General features: G+C 43.9%; 1 pseudogene; it reads left to right on the forward strand.

Moving 5' to 3' along the window:
- The window catches only part of LOC147683656 (uncharacterized), a 38,709-nt pseudogene extending 34,876 nt beyond the window's left edge, over nt 1-3,833 (forward strand).
- Nucleotides 3,834-17,790: the final 13,957 nt, after the last annotated feature.

Raw genomic sequence — 17,790 nt, forward strand, 5'->3', positions numbered from 1 at the left:
AAAACATGTCATATATTAGTACATATCAATAAATATGATTGCAATTATTTAAAATGACAATTTATACAATTAATAAAATCAAGACTCGACAATCATAATTTAAACTAACACAGAATATCATCATTTGATCACTTGTCTTCTTTTTGCCAAAATTCCCCCAAAAAACGTTGTTGTTGCACTAGCATACAGTGCAGAAGGAATTGATTTTAGTATCCTCAAGGCAGTGAGATGGCACAAAGTCCCAACAAGCCTAAACACAGGTGCCAGCCAAGCTAAGCAAATCTGGGTATAGGCTGGGGATGCAAACAGCAGATGTGGCAAGGTCTCCTCCTGTTCAGCACAATGGGACAATTATCATTCTTAAAACCGTTGACACATTTACAATGAAAGACTTTAATGAGAGCATACCAAATCTAAATTGATGATATCATTTCCTATCTAACAGGAGCATGATTAAATCACAGTACATCTCTAGCTCATGCACTGCTTTGAAATTCTGAAACTCCACCCTCAGAGAGGTGATTACCACATTTTGTTCCTTCCTCTGTATCACCGAAGTCCAATACTGATGTTTTGATGATACCAAATATTACCATGGCCTAGTTATATCAACAGCTTCTTGACCAAGCACAGCCAAGATATTTTATGGAATCTGTTGGTATTGATGACATCTTGTATGGCAGCTATATAATGGCTCAACTCGGGGGTTACCCATAGTCTTCGCCAAAACAACAAGGAACGTACGGGAGACTTGAGGGCAACATTTTTGACACCCAATCCATTAATACAGGGTACAAGTGAGTACTGGATGGAAGGGAAACTAGAGCTTCTAAAAATAAGCATTTTCTAACCATTCCAGGGCAGAGACCTCTCCAGAACCCACAATTCTGCGCCATATAGAGCAGCACCGATATCCTTGACCTCACATACCTGGAGGACTGGTTTTACTGGTTTGGTTAGGGATTCACAATGTTATTTTAAAATAGCTCCAGTAATCTGTCTGTAATTTAAGCAAGCCTTTTCAGTGTACTTGGATCAGGACATATTAGATGAGAGTTTGATTAATAGAGTGTCATCCACAAACAACAATATGGAGGTCTTGATATTTGCTATAGGTAAAACATCAGCTGAACACTCAGAAAGACAATCTATCATCACGTTCAAGTATAAAGAAAAGAGGGTAGAGCCAATACACACCCTATCCTATCTGTCAGTTGGCCCTGCGACCCTTATTTAGCCATAGCAAAATGTTCTCATGGATCCTGATGAGTAAAGCTAAGGTTTCAGGAGGCATACCCATCTCCTGCAACAACTGCCACCGCCTTACCCTTGGAACCAGGTCAAACACAGATTTGGAATCGTCAAAGGCAACAAACAAGTTGCCTCTGTCGATCAAAATGGTCTTCCAGTATATTTTTAAAAAACGGAGGACCGGGTCTACTGTAGATCTTTTAGCTCTAAATCCCACCTGGAGTGGTTTTAAAATATCCCTTTTGGATATCAATGCTTTAATTTTTTACTGATATCATGCAACAGAAGACGTTTTTATACAATCTATAAGGCTGATGGGTCTGTAATTAGCTGGTAGGGACGTATCCCCTTCTTATACCGGGGTCACTTCAGCTCCCTACTATGATTCTGGGATGAGGAATCCCATTGTAATAGCATTAGCTTAGGCTACTGTGTAAGCTGCCTAAGGTATTGTGTATTAACATGTCAATGGGCAAACCATCTGGGCCAGGAGCTCTCCCTCTCACAAAAGTCTAAAGAATTGAGAACGTCATCCTCTGTAAAGGCTGGGATATTAAAATTTAGAAGGCTTTTACAAAACGAAGAACCATCACTGGTATCAATGCCCTACTCATAGTGAGAGTCTGAAAAATGCAAAGCCCATTCCATACCTGGAACATGATTTACTGGATATAACCCTGTATTTTTACCACCGCTGGCAATCAACTTCCAGAAGTGGGTTTGCTCTCTGGTCAAGCAAGCCTCTGATATCTTTCTTCATCTGTTGGCATTCCACTTTTTCTTGGCCCTCAACTAGATATGCTTATACTCCTTCCTGGCGTCAACAATCATACTTAGGTTTTTTTATTTGATCTCTCTTGCCAGAGAGCATCTTGCTTCCCTACACTTCCTATTTAACAAAGGATTGCTCTTTTAGTGAATGCTCCTTGTGGCACTTTAAGGAAATGACCCAACTGTACATGTCTTCTGTTCCTTTATTTTTGTTTATTTATTTGAAAGGAAAACTGTTTATAGTTTGCATTAATTGTTCTTGGTTATCTCTTCTAGGGTCTTCTGGTTAATCCCTTCTCAAACTCTTCCTGGCCACCGGCATCCCTCGGACAAGAAAAGGCTCAGGTAAGTGTTTTGAGCTTTTTTTTCTTTTCTCTGTTTTATTTCAAGGGAAGGGGAGTGGGGAATAGAAAACATCACCAAAATACTCCTTCACCACCGACAACAACAGGAACTGAATCTTGGGAAGAGGGATTCTCTATGTCTCTACCCCCCTTCCAACTTTAGAACATTCTGCTTTTATACTCTGCTCTCCCCAGGAAGACCCGTAGGCGCCCACGTACCTGAGAGAGCCACGTCCCTCTGGGAAAGTGGTGGATCTCTTTTCAGTGGGTTCCTCCTTCTGATTCTTTTCACTCCTCTGGACTTGCTATTGCCATAGAGACCACGGTCCCAGCAGGATTTTCGGTTTCTGGCACTGTTTCTTCACCCGGGACTTTGTTTTATGGAGTCTTTTTTCTCTTGTTTTTTCCTCTCTGGGTTTCCTCTCCCCGCGGTATGCTAATAATGACACTTTCCTCTTCCGGGATAGGCTGGCCCAGTGAGAGAAAGGGAGTGATACCTACACCCATCTGCCTCCAGAAACGCCACTCAGGCACCCACTGGGCCACTGGCGGCATCCTAACAGCACAGACAGCCCCCAGGCTGCCCAAAAAAGCAGCCCACAGCTGGAACTCGGCTACCGGCCCTTCAGCCCTTTCCCGAGTGCCCGCCTTACCAATCCAACCCTGCAGCTCAGCAACTCCCTTTCAATACCACTCAAAAAGAATAAATATGTGTTATTAGGAAGTGCCTCCATCAATTAAAGTCAATACTGCCTTCCAAGCACCCTTTACATTTTCAGATTAACCACTTGTGTACAGGTGTCGTGGCAACAAGGTTTGTTTACCTGTCTGCCCCTCACTCGATTTCACAGCACATGAGACTTCCTGCCTTAAACTTCAACTGAAGCATTTCAACTCTCGGAATTAACAGTCCTGGAAAGGTTCTCTTTTTCGCAAAAAGTAGGGGAACTGTTTTCTTACATTAAAAACATTAGGGCACGTTGTGCCCCTTAGATCCTGCCCACTTCGACCATTGTACCAAGGTCACAAAAAATGTTGTTGATGATTGGTGTGTGAGTTTCAAACCTTTGTCTTCAGAGTTATGCGCATTTGGAAATCTTTGCACCTTGTACATATTGTGAAAAATCCCAACTTCACTTGTATAATAAGTTTGATGCAAAAAAAGTTTTTGCAAAAGCCTTTTACCCCAAAAACTTTGAAGGGAGAATTTTTCTGCTAAACATTGTCTATCATCTGAAAACCTATTTAAGTTAGTATGTTCTTAAAAAAATCACAAACTTTCTTTAAATTGAAAGATTCTGATTTCTGTAAGAAAACCACGACTTTGTGGAGCAAAGAACTTTAACAACGTAATAATGTATGTCTGCCCTCCTTATCTTTCTTTAGAACAGAAATGCAAGTGAAAACAACCAGCCTGAAAATATGCATGAGCCTTCAAGTCCAAGCATGCAATGTGCATTAGGGTAAAATGTAAGGGCTGGAAAAAACTGCTCCTGAACACGAGGTCACTTTGGAACTCATTTTGGTGCTTTTCATTTAATTTCGAAAACTTCCCAAATAAAATGCAACACACATATGTGTAGTCTTTTTGTCTCAGAAACTGAGTAACCATCTTTTTAACATAGACATTGTGCATGTACATAGTAGTGTCTGAATACCAGTTTGTATTGTGTGTATTATTTGCTTTTAAATAAGCAAAACTGAGAAAGAGAAGGAAGCTCACCAGGAAAGGAAGTTACCACTCCTGTCCCACCCACCCACACTCCTCCGTCAACCCCTTCGCTCCTCCCATGTGTAATAGTTTTGCTCAGAAACTGAGTAACCATCTTTTAAACATAGACATTGTGCGTGTACATAGTAATGTCTAAATACTTGTTTTTTGTGTTGTGTGTATTATTTGCTTTTAAATAAGCAAAACTGGGAAAGAGAAGGAAGCTCACCAGGAAAGGAAGTTACCACTCCTGTCTCACCCACAATCACCCGTCAACCGCTTCACAAACCCCCACCCCAGGGTATCTGGAGCAACAGTGCAGCCATCTGTCCTTGTATTACCAGTAAACTTAGGTTGCTGCCCATTTCCTTTTAGTATCTCGTGGTATCCAGGCAACCATACGATACTCCAAGAAACGGCACCATTTTAAATCTGAAATAACTGAACACACCTGTGCGGTGCACAATGAAAGCACAGCAAGGGAGCTTTGCTGCAAAACACACATCTCTGAGAAGTGTTATTTCCTAATGCGCTGCATCATTTGATGTGCCGCAGCCAAAATTGGGCGCTTTTGTTATATTTCGGAAGAAAGTCATAACGCTGCTGTTGTTTATTGTAAAACAAATTAGAGTCGCATTGCTGCTGCCTTGCCTACATGGCAGGCTGTAATCGCTCAAAATGACCAGACTCAGACACATGTTTCTTGAATAGCAGAAAAGGCCACCTTTATTTTAGATCAGGTAACTCTAGAATTCAGGAAAATACTTTATAAGATCCACAATTTAGTAAAATATGCCAAAACCATTACTATTTTCTTGGGTATAAAATATTAGCATTTTCAGACCAAAACCATCCAATATTATGTTATCACAATCTTTCAAAACCTTGTGTTTCATTACCCTTCGTTGTTTACCTTTATTCTTTTCACCTTTCTTTTTCTTTAAATCCGGGGTGGGCAAGCCCGCTCCAGACTTACCCCCCAAAACCACTGCCACCCAGGAAAACCGAAGAGTTTTCTTGGACCCCGCCCTTGTCATGTTTCAACAATTTTACGTCATTCCTGTGCACCACAAATTGACTTGCAGTTCCTTCGCTAAAAAATCTCGCAGGTCAAGCAAATAATATGCTAAACCCAGATCTGTCAAGTGCACCCCATCCTCCCTAAACAGGTGGCCTTCTTTGCTACCAATGTGATCATGGCAAATGTACTTTATATCCATTCCTGCACAAAAAACCTTCATAGCCCTGTTCAGTTTCCTTCGAGCCTTGTCCATCGCAGAATGGTCCCTAGCATTCCTCCAGTGTCGTCCGTAGATGAATTCAGTACACACAATACGAGTGCCTAACCAATTGTCTTTTAAAACTGCTAAATCTAGCTGCATACGTTTTATTAATGTTAATCCAGATAGGGGCACCAAGTCATTTTTGCCAAGATGTATTGCTGACACCGCTGACAAACCTCTATCATAACTCATCTTGGCCAAAGTAGGGAATAGTTCCTCCCATCGCATACCACCTCTCCCGCGCCACTGTAACTCGTGTCCATCGCTGGGAATGCAAAGGATCCTTCAATAAATTTGCAGCGCAGCAAAGATGGCCGCCCATTTGACGAACGAATGTCCGACAATCCAGATTTGTTTCTTTCCTGTAACCCCACGAATATCACCTATATAGAGAAAACAATTAGCAAACAAGAAAAAACACAGCAAACCCCAACATTACGTGCGCAGCAACCTGATTTCCATCTCCCTATTTTTTTGATAGCCTCCCATCCCAAGCCTAACCTTGCTGCTTCTGTGGCTGCTCCTATCCTGAATGAATGCGACCCGTATGCTGCAGGGTTTTCTCCAATGATGCACAACGCCATTTTGAAGGGGGACCCCATTCCCAGTTGTTCAAAAAGGCGGATACGCCAATTAAGTTACAAGCTATGATTCCATGGTTAGAAATTTACCCGGACTGGCATGCATCGAACAAGTTGTATTGGGGATTTCTTGAAGTTTTTCAGATTTGCTATCAAGGTCCTAGGGTACAACGCTGGGCGGAAAATCTAAGGTTAGCGAAAGAATTTCCTAACATAGTGGAGTGGTGTGGCTCACTGGTTAGAGGTGGCAGACCCGGGAGCAGAGGACAGCCTGGGACCAGGGTTCAATTCCCGACGCGGCAGGGTTGTGGACCAGGGTCAGCGGACTCGATAATTCTCACCTCGGTGCCTACTCTAACCAGGGATCACACTCGGAAACTCTGGGCATTAGCTTGCCTCATCTCCACAACGGCCCCCCACATACGCCGGGGAGGCCTGGTTTCACCTTGGAGATACCCAGTAGGGACCATCTCACAGGGAAAGCGAGGACGGGTTCCCCAGCGGTCTACTGCGCAGAGATATTCCTTCAGGAGTCGATTCTAGTGCATTACAAACCCACAATTAATTAATTAATTAATAGTTAAGCCATGAATAGCCCCCAAAGTGCATCTGTGCTTTCCTTACTACATCCATATATTTAAAAAGGGAAACCGCTCTCTCTGGGTATTTCTCAGTGTATATACTGGCAAAGATGAGAAATGCCGAAGCCCAATTCTCAATATTGCGGGGAACCCTAGGACGCCTCGCTAACTCCCACTCCTCTTCCTTTGATCCCTCCTTGGCCTCGTGATCCCAAATTTTTAGTTTCGTTTTTAATGATAAATGTGTCCCTAATGGCATCGCCAAACCCATATATGGCAGGCACTTCCTTGTGTTTACCTCATTACCTGTCGCCTTTTGAAGTAACTGCTGTTTGTCCTGTCGTACAACCTCATCACTCCCTCCCGCTTCTGCAATGGGGACGCTTTCAAAGGTATCTTGCAAATGACGCTTCTTGCTAGCCTTTGACCTTACCTGTTTGTCCTGGTCCCGTACTTCTCCCCCCAGCCCTCTGTCTAAAGCGGGACAAGTTGCATCCCAAACAGACCACCATTGCCGCTTACCTCTAGGAATTTGCTCTGCTCTGTCTCTGAACTCTTGCATGACGTTCAGCTGCTTCTGACGTGTCGTCTTCCCAGCATTCGTCATGTCCGCTCGACTTTTGCAATGAGGGAGCACAAAAAGTTGCCCCCCTTCCCGACCCACCCGCTTCCCTCCCTGCACCTAACCCACCACTCACAAATTGTACGTTAAATAATTCACTTTCTTCCAAATGATTGCTGTCATCAGCAACCTTAAAATGTGCCTCCCCACCACCAGACCGCTTAGTACTAGTGCTAGGGCATTCGCCGTCACCTACACCACCATCAAATTGAAACCAGTCTCTGGCCGACCGCCGCTCCACCGGTCTGCCCGCTTGGAGGGAATCCGCACGTGACCCGTCACTCACAGTTGTACTGTTGGCACCCGCAAACTGTGCAGCTGGCCGAGGCTTCCCCACCATACGTTTGTCATGCGTGGCAGCTACCAAAATAGTCTCTTGAGTCCTATCACCTGACGAAAAATGAGGAGAAAGGGGTGAGCCCGTCTCTGGATATAAGCCGTGAAAAACATTCTCCTTATCGCCAACTTGAGACTTGTCGTTTGACATCCACACCCACTGGCCTTCCTTTTCCCACACGACCTGAGCTGGCCTATGTGACCTCTGTCCCGGGGGGGGCCTAGCACGAGGAAAAACATATTCAGTGTTATAACGGCTCGGCTGCTCATCCACAGTATAGTCCTGACTTTCAAGCCTCTGTGAAACTGACTTCCTGTGGGCTCTCACCTCCACTACCTCAAATTCACACTCAGTTGCCTGGCTTAGGTGCATTCGCTATTTCCTCCTTGACTAACCTGAATGCTTTAATTTGTTCATCTTTCCACTCATATGCTACATTCTTTTTCAACAGTCTCCTGAGAGGTTCCACCTTTTCCGCATATCTCTGTATGAACTTTGCATAATATTCACTGAGACCAAGGAACGACTTGAGGGTTTCCTTGTTTCTAGGTTCCGGGGCCTCCCTTATTGCGCGTACTAAATCATCTTTAGGCAAGATACCTTCGGCTGTTAGGACATGCCCTAGGTACTCAATCTCCTTTGTCATGAATTTACACTTATCCTTTGAGACTGTCATACCTTTCTTTTCCAAAACATCTAAAACCCTTCCAATCAACTTTATGTGCTCTTGTTCAGTTTTTGAATGTAAAAGAATGTCGTCTTGAAAGGCTTCCACCCCTTTCATTTTCCCAAACGAAACATCCATGAGTTTCTGAAAAACCCCTGAAGATGATGCCAGGCCAAAGGGAAGCCGCACATACCTGAACGCTCCAAACGGCGTGATGAAAGTTGTCAATTTCTTAGACCTTTCTGACAGACATACCTGATGGTACGCAGCTCTTAAGTCGATCAGTGAAAAATATTTTGAACCAGATGTCGACTGAAGAATGTCTTGGATTTTTGGCAGGGGATGGCAGTTTACAATAATGTTTTTATTAAGCGACCTCAGGTCTACACACAACCTAATATCCCCTGCCTTTTCTTCTTTGATACTACAATAGCAGAAACCCATTCAGATTCTTCTGCTTCTTCAATCACACCTTCTTCCTTTAATTTTTCGAGTACTTCCCTCAACTCATTCCTTATGGATAATGGTATTGATCTAACTTTGTGCTTACTTGGTATAGCGCCCTCCTTTAGTTTGATGTCATGGTTGAACCCCTTCACACAACCAATTTCATTTTTAAACACTTCTTTATGTTTTCCAAAAACGGTTTCTAAATCTTCTTCACTTTTTTCTATGCATATGCTGTTCATCCATTCCTCTCTCAAAATCACTGGGTCCTTTGCCCCAGGTACCAGTACCACCCCTAGTTGGGCCAGATCTCTCCATCCTACTAGTATCCTTCCTTTCTCTGCAACATAAATTTTTGTTTCAATTACTCTTCCCTTGAAACTTACAGTGTCAATGAAATACCCCAGCATATTTATTTCCTTCTCCCCAAATGCTTTCGGGTTTATATCAGATTCTGTCAGTTGTACACCTTTCCATTTTTCTTCAAAAAGAGTGTCAGATATGGTCGTTATGGGCGCACCTGAATCAGCAGTAAATTTTAGTTCAACCTCACCGATTTTCACATCACTGACAGGACCTTTTATCCTCCCTTCCTCCATTTCTACATACAAAACTATATTAGCGCACATTTCTTCATCAAAACTGCCTACAGTGCTTATACCCATGCTGTTATTCATTCTTTTGGTTTTACACAAGGTGGAATAGTGACCATACCTTTTACACTTAATGCATTTTTTGCCTATTTCAGGACATTTTTTAAAATCAGCTAAGTGTTCAACTGCTTACCTCCCACCTTCCTTTCACTCATACTCTTGTCATACGCCTTACCATCAACCTTCTTCTTTTCCTGTAAATAAAATACATTAGTGTTATTTCCCGTTGAAGATAACTCTTTAGTGGAAATTAGAGACCTTTCTATACCCCTTGCAATGTCTACGACTTCCTGCAAGGTCGGTCTTTTGCATGCTAAGAGCCTTTCCTGCACTTTCTTTGTGTAGCAATAAAAAACAATTTGGTCCCTTATGTACACATCTGTCATCTCCTCATATTCACATTCTACTGCCAGAACCCTTAGACACGCAACGTAGTCTTCAACAGTCTCCCCTTCCTGTTGTTTCCTTTGGGCAAATTTATGTCTAGCAACCATAATATTGTTTTCCTCATCGAACTGCCTTTCTAACCTTTTCAGTGCCTCCTGATACTCATTTAATGGCACAAATGTTCCAGGTGGACTCTCATATTCGGGCAGGCTGTCAAAAATGTCCTGACCCGCTTTTCCCAACAGTCCAAACAACAAAGAACATTTCCTTTCTGCATCAAAGGCTTTCCCATCTTTTGAAACGATGTAATTTTCAAAAGCCCTCACCCACTTTTTCCATTTCATTGTGGGCTTACCAGGTTCATCCAGGAACCGAGGAGGTGCACATATGTTATTGCATTCAGCCATGTTAATCACAATATGTTTAGTTAACTTTTCTCCTCACTGCAAACTTAATATTAGGATGGCCTCAGTGTTTACTGCTTAATAGCTTCACTTCTAGTCGTGCTTACTTGAGTTTTGTCTGTTTTACTTGCAGCCCCCTTGCCTTCCTAAACGCAATGTTTCTTTTGCTTGCAGCTTTTTTTACTTTTCAAACGCAATGTTTTAATTGCGAGTGCCGACTTCTTTGCACTCGTCTGAACTTAGTTCGTCAATTTCCAAGATGGCCGCACGCTGTACACGCACGATGACGTGCGTTGTCCTAGACCAATCAGCTTATGCTCCCGGCATGCTTCACGCGGCACAGCTGAGGTAACTGACTGACGCCTCAGCTGTTGCACTGACAATGAAGCGCGCCGATAACTGAAGTTTTCACGATTGATCTCACAGGTACAGCGGTGGTTTTAAAAGCTGTCTTTTTCTTTTTCAATTCAATTTTTCAGACGACCTGCACATTCCTTCCATACGGCTTGTTTAGCGTATTAAAGTCTTATTACATATATTACGCGCTGCCGATATCATTCGCGTTAAGTTGTTTCTTCGTTCAATTCTTCACTCAACCTGCGCTCACCATATTTTTGCAGTGTACTCACGCAGTTTAACTTTATTGCTCCTCGGTCCGATCACAAGCTTCGTCACTAAATCTTGCTGATCCACCAATTTACATCTGCAGGCCCTTGTTTCACCAGTCCTCGTCGCCAATTGTAGCGTGACAACACCACAAGAGAATAAGTGTTGTCAACATTCAGATTATTTAAAGTTACAAGGGCCCGCTGGGAGCGGATATAACTGGCTGTCACCACGGGAGTCAGCTGTCATCTGTCACACAGATCACAGTGACGTCAACTAAATACATTCTGAACTTTCTATGGTGACGCGGAGTGACGCTACATAAAGGAAAGGGAAAACATACTGAAAGCATAACCTTTTGCCCCACAACAAGTACAACGTGTACGACAACCATTTACATATAAATCTGTCTTTTTGCATTTTCTTGTTTTTTTGGAAGCTCGTTCGACTGGATCCTTCTCTGGGAATTCAGATGCTGAATTTGCATAGCCACCTCCGACCCCAACTAGCTCTTCGAAGCCAATCACCCTGTGTTGTGGCATTTCAGGTGTGGTGAGCTCACTCAATACGCGTAGCTACGATTAACGACGCGGACACCAGTGCTCGGAAGTGAAACAGGAAATGGGTGTTGCCCTCGTAATTGTTTTCATAATGGGTTCAGACGTTTGTGTGTCTCACCATTTCCCGATTTCTTTGACGTTTGCATTCAACTTTTATTTCACACGTACCTATCCTACAAAAAACATGTTTTTCTAATCCTAATTGCAAGAGCCTAACATGTAACAACTAGCTGCTCCACTCTCTTGAGTCCCTTTACACTTTTTATTTCTATTTGAATACCCATTGTCCTTAAAGCACCAGAGCCGCGCAAATAACAAAGCTAGTTTTGAAGGCAGTCGGGCGGTGGTGTAGCAAGGGGGGGGGGGCGGTCTACCCTGGGGGGCACGAGTTTTGGGAGAGGCGGTGGCTCCCCTCGCCCCTCATGAGTTTGACGGGGGCGGCAAATGCAGGAACTCTCGCAAGCATCCCCCCTTTCAGTGTGAACGCAGGGAGGCAACGTCCGGGACAGCTACAGATGGCCAAGTGCCTAGTTACGCCACTGCTGCTGGGACAGTAGCCTGTCCGAGCGAGGAGTCAATTGTTCGTCCTCAGATTAGTTTCTCATAAGCAGTGCTTTAAATGGATAGAAATAAGTGCAGTTACTCACCAAAAATAAGCAGTGGACTGAGGGTGGAGTTTGGGGCGACGCAAGGGACCGAGCAGTGTTTTTTTTACCTTTGCTTTGTATGCAAAAAATATGCATGCATTGTAAGAATGCCTAACCAGTTATATAGTAATTACCAATAAGTCCTTAATATTAACCAAAGTAACCTACATTTAGCAACCTTATAATAATAAAATATTGAGGAAAAAAAACAGCAAGTTTCCTAACGTTTGCCTTGTAGTTTGCTTTCATATCCTTAATGCAGGATCATGATTCGCTAAACTATATGACAAATGTTTTAACTTGTGACCAGCAGATAGCACAATGATCTCTGCAGCAAAAACAGTAACCAACAGAGCTCTCTATATAAAAAACAAATCTGTGATCCTCATGTTTCGTGCTGTGCGTTACAACAGGCACAGTGAACCTCTATGCAATTTTATGTTCAGTCAAACCTTTGCTTAGAAGAATGCACACAGGTATTTCCAGCAAGTGAATTAACCACCAGAGTTATTAATGTGCCATTGTACCCGGGAATTTACTGGATATGCAAAGATCTCTGTACCAGGTAATATTTCGAAATGCAGCATGTTGTGCTGAGTTAGGCAAGGCAGAATAAAGGTATTATCACATTTGTCTTGTTGTCAAATTCTTTGGGGCAGAGGAAAAAAAATAATTAAGTCCCTACTTTGATCTTTGCGACAGCGCCCACTTTCTGCTGCCAACCCTTGACCTAAAGCTAGAGTTAGCCTTATGAGTAGCCATTTTTAAAGTACATTTGCCTAGAGCTGTGAGAGCCACTTACAGGTCGAGCAAGGCTTAAGCCAGATGATGGGCTCTGGATCAACTCATGGTTCTCTTGGAACTTCAAGCCCAAAATGAGCTGAAATTTCATGTGGCTTCTGCCTGCTGCACTCGCTGTACCCTTATGCACAAAGGTAAAAACAAAACTTTAACATTTGTTGTTAAAAGGAGAGATAAATTGATACCCGTTTAGAAGCTGATATGTACAAAATGAAACAAGAAAATCTGGGATTTATTCCGGCTTCTCCACTTAACCAAACTCTATGATCTTAGGCAAATATTTTGTTTTACAAATCTCCCATTTTCATCATTATACCTCAATATTGTATAATTTGACTTATTAATGTCAAAGCTGCATCGTGTTAAAGAAATATGCTTTTTTTTATTTTGAAGATACTTTATCCTATTTTAAGGGATGTTTGTTGGAGGATTTACAATGGAAATATTTCAAGGGCTCGAATCATAGAAGGTCATTTAGAGCCCAGCCAGACCCTTGGCCCGGCTGTCCCTGTACATTTGTTGGCTCCCCCACCACTACATTTGTCTTATGAAAGGTAAACCTGCTGCATCATTTGTTCACATATCTGACATTTTCTGAAAGAAATACACAAAATTTCAGAAAATAATTGTAGAACATCACAAAATTATCACTGGAAAAGTTAGTGCTGGACTGTTAATACACATTACCCACACACTGAAAAAAGTCTAAATACATTTGGCCCCTTTCACACATACTTGGCCCCTCACACACTTAAACACCCATTTCATGCTCTCGGAATCACATTTAGTTTCACACAAACACACAGTACTACTTTTCATTCTCACAGTCACACCCACGCTTACAGACTCACACGTATTGCTTTTACTTACTGGCTCTCACACATTCTCTTTTACGCTCAGTGCCCTACATTGGAGGCCATCAAACACTTTAACAGGTGCAGCACAAAGTCGGGGTCATATTTTGTGCAATGTACATATTTACAGAATGAAACCTTTTCGTAGATTGCCACATGTGTGTTTCATTGGAGCAGAGATTCTTAAGAGGTGATTTGCCTGCTTCAAATCACCAAGGTTTATGGGACCCGGACCCTCCAGATGTTCTTGGCGCCGCCCCCATCAGAATCCTCAAATCAAGACTTGAAGACCAGAGCTGTGGGTAAAAAGAGCCATGTTTATTACAAACCATCACACATAAACATAACAATATATAACCAATAAGATTCAAATTCCATACGATATAGATTTATCAAATTCGATTACTAAATTATATTTACATTTATGCTGATCATAACATCATAATCCGTCAGCAGAAATGACAGAACTTAATTTTTATACAAAGAATGTTTTCTATCGCTCCAGCACTAAGGGGCCTTCTGGCTCGAACCCCCAATTGAGAACCACGCAAGGTGCAATCCACCTGCGTCCTTGAGAGGTGAGCCCCTGCCATCTGGTCCTTGTCCGCCATCGTAGGGATCCATCCCTCCACCACCAGGCTACCCAAGGGGGCTCGTAGGGTATAACCAGGGTCCGCAGCCCCATGCCCAAGCCGGTGTCTCTATTCTCTCTGGGGTGAGCTTACAGTCTGTCCCCCTCAGTGCTGGCCTAGGGAGTATGCAGGAGGACACCACTTAACAATGTAAGGCAATTTATATGGCCTCCTTATCGCCACAAGGGCGACTAGGGCCAACCGGTCCTCCGCCCTCCCCACCACAAGACAAATTCTGCCCACCAAATTCTATTGATCCACAGGCCCATAGTCATGTCAGGCTCAAAATGTCATGAATCCATATGTCTGAATCCAAGGCAGACATCTGCACATCATTGTAGTGGAAAATACGATCCCCATGCGTAATTTGTGGGTGTATTCCCAAGCCGGGCCCTGCCCCAGCATTCAAGGCACTTGACCGAAATATTAAAAGGCACTTGACCGTAATCCTGGCCCCCACTAACGCATTGAGGCCATGCTATCTTGGAAACATCATACCCAACAGGGCGAATCCGGACAACAGAGCTTCCCCCGTGGCCCTGTGTCCCAGCCCAAACATATCATTACCTCCTTAAAGTAGGATAACCAACTCTGGGATCTGCAGTCCCCCATGGCAGAGGGAATCTTTCACTAGCTGGCGAATGTGTGCGGTCTGAAGGCCTGACATCAATCAAATGAAAGGGAGACACTTCTCAAAGCCTACCAGCGTTAGCTTATGCAGCTGCTGCAAACGATAAGTGGACCATCGCACGAACAAGTGAACCAGCACCCACACAAACTTGGGAGGTATACTACTTAAATCTCATCCGGCGAAATATCCGGCCCGCTTGCGCATGTCACAGCCCCAAATCTGTGGTGAGTAACCGACTAGATTAATCCACCAGCTGTGATAAGTAGTCCAAAATATGCTATGTTCAAACCATGCATGAGTTTGAACCTGAGGACGGATGGACATGTACGTCCCCAATGAGCATCAACAGGCCTATTCTATCCCTTTATGCCGTTCAGAGCTCCACTACCTTCCCCTTTCCAGTAGGGTCAGGTTTGAACTTCCCCCTGGGAGTGAGCATGTCTGCATATATCCAAGTGTCCAGGAACTGCAGACCTCTTTCGTGTGCCAAGTTGCGATGCCCCTACAAATTTGATCACCCTGAAGGAACCCTAAAATGCAACAGAACATGCTGGAGAAAATAAGGTAATTTCGTCGGAGAACTGCCCACTAAGAGGAGGTTAGCCAACCTGTCCTCCGCTAAGGTCTTACTCACCAAGAAGAAATTGCCCTCATTCGGCATGCCCTTAAGTTGGTGAAGAAACCGATAACCATCCAATGGGCTCTCGCGTAAGACACTAGCCTGCTTTGTGATCTCAACAATTGCAAGCTGCCCTAACTGGCCCTTCAGTGAAAAAAGGGGGGTCTACCATCCCCCGCGGACATGCAAAGGCTCTGTAAGCCCTTGGCACTCTTGTCATGACCTCTGTGTGCGTTTGCAGAGCAAGCCCCAACCAACTGTGATAAGGCAGGACTCCAACACACCAAAGAGATGTTGGGAACCTAGCCAGTTGAGCCACTGCTTGAAAGTAGGCCTGATGGCCCCTTCACTACAACTTTTGTTATGGGCGCAGCTGGAATGCCTGGCTGACATTGCTGCTCAGAACCAAAAGCAGAAAAATTTGCAGGTGCAGTTGAAAGTGTCCAAGTGTCCGAAAATTACACCATGACAAGTACGTCCAGCCCATTTCTGTGGCGCCAACTTATGGCAGGGGGGACAGCGTCTACCCTTTAAACATAATGGGTGGACACCGTCTACCAGCGTGTAACATCGATTTGTTCCCTGGCACTGGCTAGCTGTTGCAAATCTATCTCATTGGCTGAAAAAGAGACTAAAACAATATGATGGACGGGCTAGTGCACCGTTAAACTAGAGGGAGGATTCCCAGCCTGGCAATGGAGATTAAATCAAGCAATGAATCTATGAAAGATCTGATCCTGGTAAAACTAGGGTAGGCACGGAAAATATGCGAAACAGAAGAGATGGGGCTAATGGAAAAGAATTAAATGAGGCTTAGAGGGGTGGCAAAGGAGGACACTACCTACCACTAGTTATCCGCAGAAAGGGTACACAGCCGACTGATATTCAGAAGGTGAAATTACAAAATCGTATAACATGAACATGCTGCCAAGAAAGCACCATTTTACGAAAGTAAGTTAACTGCCGGTACGCTGAAAACACTGTAATGCATGGACGACCCTGTATTAAGGGTGCCACTGAAACTCATGCAAGAGAGGAACTGGGCGCTTTCTATGTCAGCATGCATGCATGTGGAAGGTACCCTACCCTAGCCCAGGAGCGCGCTACACTGGAGGGAGTAATGCAGCAGAGGGCCCGTGGACCCAGGGATGGGGTAATGGGCAGAGAGCATTAAGGAAGAAGCTACCTCTGCTTCCCACAATGCTCCACTGATGACATAGTGCACATCCAAAATGACCATACTGAACCCATTACGCTCTTTCAATCAACGATTCCTCCAAGCAGATACAAATATTACTCCAAGAGCCAAGTACACTTGAGGCTAGATCTCGTTCCGTCTACTACACAATTTGTGACCAGAGGAAAAGGTTGTTTCACAGCATGCGCAATTTCTCAGTGCAGTCAGGAAGCATGATTTCAGGCCGCCCTTAATGTCTGTATTGTAAGAACCCTTGGAGTGTAAATCTAGGACATCACCTCACATTCACCTCTCCCAGGGCCGTGCATCAGTATGTTTACCCCATTAGTCATCACTGTCTACCCGCTTCTGTCATGGTTGCAATTCCGGAAGATTGACATTTCAGTAGGATGGTACATTTGAGAGAACTACATATCCCAGAAAGCTTAGCAAGGGGGAGGAGTCAAGCCTCCATAAAGGTACCTGATTGCTGGTGGGCCGTGTACGTGATTTTGACCAGTAATTGGAGTTGGAACTGTGTATCCCGCATTGGTGGCGTTCTGCCAAGGCGGAGTTCTCATTCGAGGAAAGGCAAGCGTTCGGCGGCTGTCGTATGCCTCTGCAGGATTGTGGAGTTTTGGAAGTTGCATTTCCTGCGTGCTGGCGAGAAGTGAAGCGGCTGTGAGATCGAGCAGCGCTTCAAGTTCGCTGGTGTTTTCTCGGCTGAGAGAACGAAGGTGTGGGAAGCGGCGGCTTCTCTTTGTAGCGTTCAACGGCTGTTGAGCGCTGTTCTAGCACCGGCTGGTGTTAGCGGAGTCCTTGAAGCGGATGGAATTGAACACCATCGGCTGTTACCGGATTCCGTGAGTTTTGAGTATAATACGAACTGGGAGCTTGCAAGCGTCAGTAAAGACGCCGTTTTGGTACTTTGGATTTTGGGCTAAACCATTTGAACTATCAACGTTTGGATTAATGACATTGGAACTTTGTGATATCAAGACTGTGTTTTACTAGAACTCATTTTTTGGGAACTAACCAGAGGAGAATCGGATTGCTTTTTATTAGTGCACTATCATTCTTATTTTTGGATTGAAGACTATACACTTTTGGGGAATTTCTGTTGGTATCACCCAGGAAGGCTGGAAGGTGTGTATGTGAAAGTAGTGAACGGTGGAGTAGTGTTTGGGCCGATTGAGTACCTTCTTGAATGCTGACCTTCTTCAT

This window comes from Lissotriton vulgaris, chromosome 11 (genome assembly GCF_964263255.1).
Source record: "Lissotriton vulgaris chromosome 11, aLisVul1.2, whole genome shotgun sequence".
Classification (NCBI taxonomy): Eukaryota; Metazoa; Chordata; class Amphibia; order Caudata; family Salamandridae; genus Lissotriton; species Lissotriton vulgaris.